Raw genomic sequence first — 12,094 nt, forward strand, 5'->3', positions numbered from 1 at the left:
CTTGCAAATAGACCACAAAAGAACCTCAAAAGATAGGCACTTAGTAGGAGAGACAGCATGTCTTCCCTTACTGATAAGCAGGACCAGGTGGCCCTGAATTCTCTAACAGCTGACTCAGGAGAGCGCAAGCCTACTGGTCTTTGCTCTACCCTAACAAGCTATTAATATTTTGTACTTACCTTCACCTAGGTTTCATTCAACACAAAATCTTAGTCTAGGAAATCAACTGTTTGTGCCTTTGCCCTGAGAGATACAGGAAAAAAGCTTGAACCACTAAACCAGCCCCAGAGAAGGGAATTTTTTCACACCAGGGCATCAGGGCCACTGAGTGCACCACTTAGCCTGGGGCTGGAAGTGGCAGTTTCTGATATTTACATAGGAGTAGCTTTTCACTTTGACCTAGTACAAAGAACTTCCTTTCCATTCAGCTAGCAAAAATTCCCATGCAAATCAAGCACCAGACCTTTCCTCAGTGGCGCCCCTTGGTTGTCATGGTTACCACAGCCTTGTGTTCCCAGGGAACCAAGGGAAATCGTGCAGGGGTGCAGCAGCAGTGCTGTCTTCCTTCCCTCTTTTTCTGCACTTACCAATTACAAACATCTTGCTTCATTAACCACACAAATGTAGTTAACATGCAAACTCCCTTTTCCCCTCTTAGAGATGGCTCAGTGGTGAAGAGCACTGGCTGCTCTTCCAGAGGACCCAGGTTCAATTTCCAACACCCACATGGCAGCTCACAATTGTCTGTAACTCCAGTTCCAGGGGCTCTGACAATCTCACACCAATGCACATAAAATAAAAGTTAAATAAATCACAAAAATTATTTAAATTATTAAAAAAAGAAAAAAAAAACCATAGCCCTTACCTTTCTTCACCCCCTTTGAATAAGTCCAGGCACTTCACAGTCTTGCCTCATCTGAGACCTGAACAAGCCAAGGGGTGCCTGCTTTGTCACCAGATTCTGATTTTTGGCCCTGTGAAATGCGTGCCTGTATCCTTGTTACTGCCTAAAGAATGATTAACTGTGTCTGTGTGGGTATATAAACTGGAAACTTTGTGGGATAGAATGGACATTGAACAGCATCGAGGAAACGTAGCGAGAACTTTGGAAGAATAAATGGGATATGACGGAAACACTTATGTGAGCTCATGTATTCCTTTTACCCTTGGGTCCCTTTTATTCAGTTTTCATTTGCTATAGTGTTCCTTCTGGATCCTGAGAGGTTTAGGGGTCTAGCACCCCACATACATCTCCATTGCTAATCCTGAACTGTGTGGTATGAATCAACAGCAAATTTAAGAAGATGATAGCCAATCTTCTACTGGTACCTCCAGTGATTCTTGGTGTCACACCTTGGTGCCTGCTGCATTAGGGACAGCCTCTGCCCTGTGGATGGACACTGAGGAGACTCACATGTCCCATGGAAGCCCGTACGCTGCTTACCTCTTTGGAAGCCCTTTCAACTTCTTATCGTGAATATTTTGAAATAGAAGTTAACTGGATGGGATCCACAATACTCATACAACTACCATTAATATTAATGGTTGTTGACAATTTGATAATTTGATACCTATATATGTATATGTATACACATAGATGCAAATGTTACTTGAGAGAACAACATTTGAAAGTTAGCTTGATATGTAACACTTCAGGCAATATCTCAGTATTATAGATGGAAATTCCTGTTCTGACTAGTTCCACAGCTGTTCAGAATCACAGAAACACACAGAGGCTTATGTTAATTATAAACATTTTGGTGTATTTTAGTGAAGCTTATTATTAACTAGTTCTTACAACTTAAATTCTTTTTTGACGGACAAAATGCAAATTTTATTAAATAGATTTAGTATATAGAATTCTTTGCTGTTATTCACATAACAAGTTCCTTTAAAGCATCCACTATTTTTTCTCTTTTTAAAATTGATTTTATTGAGCTATACATTTTCTCTGCTCCCCCTTCCTCTTCCCTTTCCTTCTACCCTCTCCTATGATCCGCATGCTCCCAATTTACTCAGGAGATCTGGTCTTTTTCTACTTCCCATGTATATTAGATCCATGTATATCTCTCTTAGGGTCCTCATTATTGTCTAGTTTCTCTGTGATTGTGATTTGTAGGCTGGCTTTCTTTGCTTTATGTCTAAATGCCTCTTATGAGTGAATACATATAATATTTGTTTTCTGGGTCTGGGTTACCTCATTCAATATGATGTTTTCTACATCCATCCATTTTCCTGCAAATCTCAAGAAGTCATTATTTTTTTCTGTTGTGTAGTACTCCATTATGAAACATACCGTATTTTCCTTATCCATTCATCAGTCAAGGGGAATTTAGGTTGTTTCTAAATTCTGGCTATGACAAACAATGCTGTGAAGAACATAATTGAGCACATGTCCTTGTGACATGATTGAGCATCCTTTGGGTATGTACCCAAAGTGGTATTGCTTGGTCTTGAGAAAGGTTGTTTCCTGATTTTCTAAGAAATCGCCACACTGACATCCAAAAGGGCTGTATCAGCTTGCATTCCCACCAGCAATACAGAAGTGATCCCTTTACCCCACAACCTCTCCAGCATAAGTTGTCATTAGTGTTTTTGATCTTGACCATTCTTATAGGTGTAAGATGGAATCGCAGAGTTGTTTTGATTCACATTTTTCTGATGGCTAAGTGTGTTGAACATTTCCTTAAGTACCTTTCAGCCATTTTAGATTCCTCTGTTGAGAGTTCTCTGTTTAGGTCTGTACCCCATATTTTATTGGATTATTTGTTCTTTTGATGACCAATTTCTTGAGTTCTTTGTATATTCTGGAGATCAGCCCTCTGTCTGATGTGGGGTTAGTGAAGTTCTTTTCCCATTCTGTAGGCTGTCATTTTGTCTTGTTGACCATGACATTTGCTTTACAGAAGCTTCTCAGTTTCATAGAGTCCCATTTATTAATTTTTTTCTCTCAGTGTCTATGCTGCTGGGATTATATTTAGGAAGTGGTTCCCTGTGCCAATGCATTCAAGTGTACTTCCCACTTTCTCTTCTATGAGGTTCAGTCTGGTTGACTTTATGTTGAGGTCTTTGATGCATTTGGACTTGAGTTTTGTGCACGGTTATAGATTTGGGTCTATTTTTATTCTTCTACATGTTGATATCCAGTTATGCCAGCACCATTTGTTAAATATGCTTTATTTTTGCTATTTTATATTTTTTGCTTCTTTGTCAAAAATCAGGTGCTCATAGGTGTTTGGATTAATATCTGGGTCTTCAATTTGGTTCCATTGGTCCTCCTGTTTGTTTTTATGCCAATACCAAGCTGCTTTCTTTACTGTAGCTCTGTAGTAGAGTTTGAAGTCAGAAATTGTGCTGCTTCCTGAGGTTCTTTTGTTGTACAGGATTGTTTTGGCAATCTTGAGTTTTTTGCCCTTCCATATGAAGTTGAGTACTGTTTTCTTGAGGTCTTTGAAGAATTTTTACAGAATTTTGATGGACATTGCATGGAATCTGTAGATTTTTTTTTATTTAGTAAGATTGCCATTTTTACTATGTTAATTCTACCCACCTAAGAACATGGGAGGTATTTCCATTTTCTGGTGTCTTCTTCAATTTCTTTCTTCAAATATTTAAAGTTCTTGTGATACAGGTGTTCCACTTGTTTGGTTAGAGTTACTCTGAGATATTTTGTGCTATTTGTAGCTACTGTGAAGGGTAATGTGTCTCTGATTTCTTTCTCAGCCCATTTATCATCTTTGTAAAGGAGGGGTACTGATTTTTTTGAGTAATTTTGTATCCTGCTACATTACTGAAAGTGTTTATGAGTTGTAGAAGTTCCTTGGTAGAATTTTTGGGGTCACTTATGTAAACTATCATATCATCAGCAAATAATGAGAGTTTGATATCTTCTTTTCCAATATGTATTTCTTTGATCTCCTTTTGTTGTCTTATTGCTCTAGCTAGAAGTTCAAGAGCTATATTGAATAGATATATAGAGAGTGGACAGCCTTGTCTTGTTCCTGATTTCAGTGGGATTGCTGTGAGTTTCTGTCCATAAAGTTTGATATTGGCTGCTGTCTTGCTGTATATTGCCTTTATTATGTTTAGGTGTATTCCTTGTATCTATGCTTTCTCCAGGACCTTTATCATGAAGCAGTTTTGAATTCTGTCAAAGGCTTTTTCAGCACCTAATTAGATGATCATGTAGTTTTTATTTTTCAGTTTGTTTATATGGTGGTTTACATTGACAGATTCTCATATGTTGAACCATTCATGCATCTGTGGGATGAAGTTGACTTGATCATGGTGGATGATTTTTCTGATGTATTCTTGGATTCTGTTTTCAAGTATTTTATTGAGTATTTTTGCATTAATGTTTATAAGTAAGATCGGTCTGTAATCATCTTTCTTAGTGGTTTCTTCTTTATGTGGTTTGGATATGAAAGTAATTGTAATCTCATAAAAAAAAGTTTGGCAATGTTCCTTCTGTTGCTATTGTGTGGAATAATTTGAGGAGTTGGTATTAGTTCTTCTTTGAAAATCTTGTAGAATTCTGACCTGAAACCACCTGGTCCTGTCCTTTTTTTTGTTTGTTTGTTTTTTGTTTGTTTTTTTTTTTTGTTTGGGAGACTTTTGATGACTGTTTCCATTTCTTTAGCAGATAATGGTCTACTTAAATTGCTTATCTGGTCTTGATTTAATTTTGATATCCATAAAGTTGTCAGTTTCCTTTAAGTTGTCCAGTTTTGTAGAGTACAGGTTTTCGAAATATGACCTGATTATTCTCTGGATTTCCTCTGAATCTGTTGTTATGTCCCCTCTTTCATTTCTGATTTTGTTGATCTTTGAAGAAAAAAGTTGAAGAAGACACCAGAAAGTGGAAAGATCTCCCATGCTCTTGGGTAGGCAGAATTAACATAGTAAAAATGGCAATCTTACCAAAAACAATCTACAGATTCAATACAATGCCCAACAAAATCCCAGCAAAACTCTTCACAGACCTCAAAAGAATGATACTCAACTTTATATGGAAAAGCAAAAACCCAGGATAGCAAAAACAAACCTGTTCAATAAAAGAACTTCTGCAGGCATCATAATCCCTGACTTCAAACTCTACTACAGAGCTACAGTACTGAAAACAGCCTGGTATTGGCATAAGAACAGACAGCAGGACCAATGGAACCAAATCGAAGACCTGGATATTAATCCATACACCTTCAAACACCTGATTTTTGACAAAGAAGCAAAAATATTATAAATGGAAAAAATAAAGCATATTTAACAAATGGTGCTGGCATAACTGGATATCAACATGTAGAAGATTAAAAATAGACCCAAATCTATCCCAGTGCATGAAACTCAAGTCCAAATGGATCAAAGACCTCAACATAAAGACAGCCACACTGAACCTTACAGAAGAAAATGTGGGTAGTATGCTTGAACGCATTGGCACAGGAGACCACTTCCTAAATATAACTCCAGCAGCACAGACACTGAGAGAAAAAATTAATAAATGAGATCTCCTGAAACTGAAAAGCTTCTGTACAGCAAAGGACACGGTCAACAAGACAAAATGACAGCTTACAGAATGGGAAAAGATCTTCACTAACTCCACATCAGACAGAAGGCTGATCTCCAAAATATACAAAGAACTCAAGAAATTGGTCATCAAAAGAACAAATAATCCAATAAAATATGGGGTACAGACCTAAACAGAGAACTCTCAACAGAGGAATCTAAAATGGCTGAAAGACACTTAAGGAAATGTCCAACATCCTTAGTCATCAGAGAAATGCAAATCAAAATAACTCTGAGATTCCATCTTTCATCCGTAAGAATGGCCAAGATAAAAAGCACTGATGACAACTTATTCTGGAGAGGTTGTGGGGTAAAGGGAACACTTCTGTATTTCTGGTGGGAGTGCAAGCTGGTGCAGTTCCTTTGGATGTCAGTGTGGCGATTTCTCAGAAAATTAGGAAACAACCTTTTTCAAGACCCAGTAATACCATTTTGGGTATATATGCAAAGGATGCTCAATCATATCTCAAGCACATGTGCTCAACTATGTTCATAGCAGCATTGTTTGTCATAGCCAGAACCTGATTTTATTAATTTGGATATGCTCTCTCTGTCTTTTGGTTAGTTTAGATAGAGGTTTGTCTATTTCTATCAGCTCCGCTTCCCCTTTCAGCTGAGAGAGAGAGAGAGAGAGAGAGAGAGAGAGAGAGAGAGAGAGAGGAGGCATCATCCGTCCTGCTCTTAGGACATAGTTATTGGGGCACTATTAGACTCTGGAACTTTAACCCAGGCATTTCTATTGAACTTGTCTGTATTGGGTTTCATGGTCTGAGTTGATGGGGATGACTGACCAGGTCTCTCCTTCTTCTTCATGTGGTAACTTTAGTCAACCAGTTGGACCTCTTTCCACACCCGTGTACCAATTTCCCCAGGTTTCCAGAGGAACTAGCTGGTCGTTTTCAGTCTCACCATCAAGGAGGCAGCTACCGAGAGACCTGTGTTTCCTCAGCCATCCCCAAAATGTGTCTTACGGCTGTTCTAGAAAGCCATAGCCAAAAAATTTTCATTTACTAATTAAAATTGTTCTGCAAGGTCAGTCCATGCCTCTAAAACACTGGTCTCATTTCAGACTCAAGCTTCAGGTTCAGGAGTTCCCAAGGATGCCATTACTTATCATCATCTGTCTGCAGACTCCCAGGATCCAGTCACTCCTGAGTGAAGGAGGAGGGTCATCTGTCTATCTGTTGTTTCATTGCTTAATTAATAAAGAAAATTGCTTGGCCTGATAGGTCAGAACATATGTAGGCGGGGAAGACAGAACAGAATTCTGGGAGAAAGAAAGCTGAGTCAAATGGATGCTATAGCTCTCCTCTCTAAATGGATGCAGGTTAAGATCCTTCCCAGTATGCCACCACCTCGTGGTGCTACACAGATCATTAGATGGGTTAATCAAGATGTGAGAATTAGCCAGTAAGAGGCTAGAGCTAATGGGCCAAGCAATGTTTAAGAGAATACAGTTTCCATGTAATTATTTTGGGTAAAGCTAGGCGCTGGCCAGGAGCCAAGGCTGGAGGAACGCAGCCCACCGCTCCATCTACACCTGAGGAGTTAGAAGTTGCTAGGATGACCCACTGAACTCATGATTTTGCTGTATTAGAATTATAGTTTTGCTATGTAAAATGATAGAAAGCCGAACTAAAGGGACATATCAGGCAAGAGCAGGGAGGGCCCCATATAGGGAACTTCCATTGAGCCCACATATGCATCTCCTTCCCACAATTTTTATGAGTGGCAATATACAGAGGAGGCCAATCAGGGACACTGAGCTTAGCTCTGATGTTCAGAAAGTTATCAGGTTTTAGTCATTGATTAGAAGATGTGGTTCTGCCCCATCTCTGCTGTTTGTCTTTCCTCTTTGGCTTCATTGATGTATAATTGACAAATACACTTTTGTAGACTTAAGATGCCAGATGTGGTGATCTGATGTACGTATATACTAGGAACTGATTTCAGGTTAGTTAGCACATTCATTGCTGAAGACAGTGGCATTTATTTGTGTCTGTGTAATAAGAACACCTAAAGTCTTCTTAAACAAATTTACATCACACTAGAATATTATTGACTGTTATCACGATGCTCATTGGATCACCAGAACTTCTCTTTGATCTGAAATTTTCAGGTTACCATCATCACCTATTTCTCCCAACACCATCTCCTTGAAATTGCTACTGTATTTTCTTCCTGTGAGATTTACTTGTGAAGATTCCACACATCAGTGGGCTTTTATCTACACATGGCCATCACAATGTGACCTCCAGAGTTCCCCCAACTGAGCCTATCATTTTCTGACCATATCTAAAGTCAAGTTATTTTTATACAGTTTCCAGTTTCATGTGTTGTCAGATTTACAAGTTCACTTCCCAGAGATAAATTTACACAATAGTTTCGGGGGGACTTTTTTTTCCCAGACAGAGTTTCTTTGTGTCCTAGAACTCACTCTGTAGAACAGGCTGGCCTCAAACTCAGATATCTTGCTCCTGAGTGCTGGGATTAGCGGTGAGGGCCATTATTGTCTGACAACTGGGGGGAGGGGCTTTTACTTTATTTAAAGTGAAATTTCCCCATTGTTTTTACAATGTATTTTGGTAGAGGAAGTTAGAAAGTCCCCTTCTTGAGCACGTCTGACGGCACAGTAGAGCGCACTTGAACTGTAGCATTGCCCTAGGACTCAGTGCTGGACGGCTTCCCGCTACTTTGTATTTTATGTGCCTCTTTAATTTTCCTCAGAGCACCTTTAGATAAGCAGATAAGTCACAAATTAAATGAGGTCTGTGTTTACAGAGTGATACTAATTTGAGATCTACCCAGGTGAGCCCAGATCAATGAATGGACGTAATAAACACCAAGACAGCTCTTTAAGTGCAAAGGGTTTGGGTAATTCACCATCTGCCTACAACTGAAACAAGTTTTTAATTGTATTACACGCTTTGAACTAGGATTTTGCAAACAACATTCAATCACCTTCTATTTCTACAAATTTGAACAATTTCTAATGTATTAAACACCCCTTAATTTCATGATCTTCCTGTTCTGGGTCTTGAGTGCTGGGACAAGGTGCTACCTAAGTAATTTGAAACAAATGACATTTTTGTTTTGGGAATGGGAGCAGAGGTAGCAGAAGTAAAGCAATCTATGGTTTGTAATTTAAGGCACCCTTGAGCAACAGCGAATTTATTTTAATCCAGCCTTTCCCAGACAATTCCCACAATGCCAGGGGCAGGGAAGTTTCCCTATGGACAGAGAGGAGCTGTTTGTGTTCTTAGAGCCAAAGACCCAGGAGGCAGGAGGATTCTGATCACCTGAGCCCATCCTAGTAGCCAGGTCTCCTGTCACATGGAGCCCATGCTTCAGGGCAGTAGCTGTTTTTAGTGCGGGTAGCAATTGTTACATCTTGCTGAAATATTCCGAGCTTGTGTTTAGTTGCAGATGATGTCCTGTTTATCCCTGATACTTGCTAGAACAAACCCAGGGGAAAGGACAGTGGCGCTAGTGGGTGTCTTAGCTCCTAAACTGACTTCTCTGGAAAAACCTGTGGGAGGGGCTGGCTCAGGCTTTCTTTTCTGTTACCTGAGTTCTAAGAAATGCTTGTCCAGACTTACTGTCATTACTTGTGCACTGTTGTTCAAGTCGTTGAGCTGCTGTGCTTTGGGGAGGCCTCTGCAATCTAAGCGACTTTCCTTGGTAGCTAATTTACATGTTTTACAGAATAGCCAATATATCTAAGCATCCCTGTGATTATTGGGGTTCAGATATTGAAAGTTAGCTTTCTGTCTCTCCCGTGGCCTCAGCTTCAGTTGCTGCCTGAAAAGGCATCCTGCAAGCAAAAGCTTCTCAGACCAGAGACCAGCTGGGCAGCATGCACAGGGAGACGGGAAAATACTGGGCACCGCGCTGGCTCCTTTATATCTAAGGTCCCCACAGTGGTGTGGCTGCAGCAAGCTAAGCGCTCTGTACTGGCATCCCAATAGTTTTCCTGTGCAGGAATCACAGCCTCTTCCTCCAAGGACCTCTGACTGGCTTGGATCTAAGCATGGAGTCTGGATCTAGTGCCTTTCACCTGCTGCTGCTGTGCTCACAGGAAAACACAGTTCAGGACCTGGCATCTGCAAAGCCTGCGGCTCTGGCCTCTCCACACTTAGCAGATGGGTCCAAAGGATCTCACAATGACTGCAGGTTTCATTACCCAACCACTGAGTACTTAATTAACAGATACTGCCTTCTCTAACTGTCATGGTTTGCTTTAAAAATATCTCAATATTGATTTTATATTATGGCACATTAAACACACCTTATTTCAAATTGCAATTCTGAAAAAAAAATCAACTCCATATACTTTGAGCTCAATACACTTACTATTTATTTGGAAAATATATTTAATCTCTTTGCTTTGTGATTGTATTCTGTTAACCATGAACTATTGCATGAAGGGTTTGATGGCCTCTTAATCTTTTATCAGAGCCCAGTTACTTCTGCTCCCCAAGGCAGCGGAGGGTTGTAGTATCCTTCAGTCACCTAAATCCATTTTCACAAGCTTAGATGGCTCAAGTTGAGCTGTTGGATCTGGGACTGCCCATCTGCTTCTGCTTGGCCTTTATGCCTAGCCTCTAAGGATCCATTTTAACCTTGGGGCAATTAATATCAATTAATGAGGTTATTTGAGATAAAAATGATAGTTCATTTTTAACAAAGGGTTTTAAAATTTACAGAAAAATTAGACGAGAATTTTTGGAGGGGATCAAAACTAGCTCATACTGTTTATATTAAGAAACTAAAATTTTAAAAAGTACCATTTGTAACGTTTGTTTTAAAACATTTATGAAAGAATATCCATCAGAGAGCTCAGAGCTTACATTAGAACCTGAAATGGTCCTGTGCCCTGGGAGCTTAGGCATATCATCTTGATAGGTTTCAGCCTCTCACACCATAGCTACAGTTTTCCAGCCCTCTGATGAGGTCAAAGAAGGATAATAAAAGTCACATCAAACTGTATTTCCTCCTGAAATGTCATGTCAGTGTATTCTATACCACTCCTCATATGAACCAGCAGAACAAATCTGGCTGCAAAGTCCTGCAGAGGGACCATGCACAAGGACTTGGTTTTACATCTAGCTCCTAAAAGATTGTCTGTTCACCCACACACCTGACGTGGATCTACCCACGGTTCCACCCATTTCCCTAGCTTTCCATTTCTCCTTACCACTTTGTTCTCTTTGATATTATATTTTATCCAGGGCCGTCTTCTGTTGGACTTTGTTCTACCACCCCATCACTCTTTATCCAGAGGTGTCAACATAAATACAGAGACACAGGACAGAAGGATGGAAGGAAGCAGACAGTGGGTTACAGGGTTGCCAGTGGGCAGAGCAGAAGCAGACAGTGGGTTACAGGGTTGCCAGTGGGCAGAGCAGAAGCAGACAGTGGGTTACAGGGTTGCCAGTGGGCAGAGCAGACAGCACAGCAGAACTCACACAGATGAGAAAAAGTATAGGAATCTTAAGCTGCTTCACTGGTTCAGCTGAGGGAATATTTACTCTCTCTGCAGGATCAGATGGTCCAGTCCTTCAGCGTCCATCTCTTCCTCCTGAGGAAGGAACGGGAACACACAGTGATGTGATATAACCACTTCCTTTTTTCTGCTTGATGACTAAATCGCCCATGTACTCAAGCCAGCTGTGACTGAAATCTTCTGGTCTTTGAAACACTGCTACTTAAAGTCTAGTTCAAAACTTTAAGACATCTAAGACAGAAATCGAGGAAGATACCAGAAGAAGGAAAGATCTCCCCTGCTTGTGGATTAGCAGGGTTAATGTTGTACAAATGGCCAGCCTACCAAGAGCAATCTGCTGAGTCAATGGATAACTTTAAAATTTTAACAGAGTTTTCACAGGAATCTAATAAATAATCTTAACTTTCATCTAGAAACACAAAATCCTAGGATAGCCCAAACAATCTTGAACAACAATGACAAAGACAAAACAAAGAAACCTGCAGGGGACATCACAATCCAAGATTTCAAGTTATACTGCAGAGCTATAGTAATAAAACAATATAGTATCAGCATAAAAACAGAATAAAAAAGCTACCTTGGTTTTGACAAAGAGGCCAACGATACGGTTTGGAGAAAAGACAGCATCTTTAACACATGGTTCTGGTCAAACTGGATAGGTACATGTAGAAGAACAAAGCTAGGTCCTGATTGCTGATTCTGCACAAAACTCAAATCCACATGAGTCAAGAACCTTAACCTAAAACTTCATATCCTGAATCTGATAGGGCAGAAAGGATGGATCAGGCTTGACTTCAATGGCCAAGACTTTTAAAAGGAAAAGGCTATCTGAACAGAACGGCAATGTATAGACATCAATTGTAACAACAATTAATAAATGGGACCTCATGGAACTAAAGGCTTCTGTACATCAAAGGCAGCCCATGGAATGGAAAAAAAATTCTCTACCAGCTAGCTATACATCTGACAGAGTTAATATCTAGAATACACAGAAAGCTGTACAAAAAAGAAAATACCTCCTCCAAAAGG

Source organism: Microtus oregoni, unplaced genomic scaffold, assembly GCF_018167655.1.
Source record: "Microtus oregoni isolate MIOR12 unplaced genomic scaffold, Mior012 000002F_ref0000024, whole genome shotgun sequence".
In the NCBI taxonomy this organism is placed as follows: domain Eukaryota; kingdom Metazoa; phylum Chordata; class Mammalia; order Rodentia; family Cricetidae; genus Microtus; species Microtus oregoni.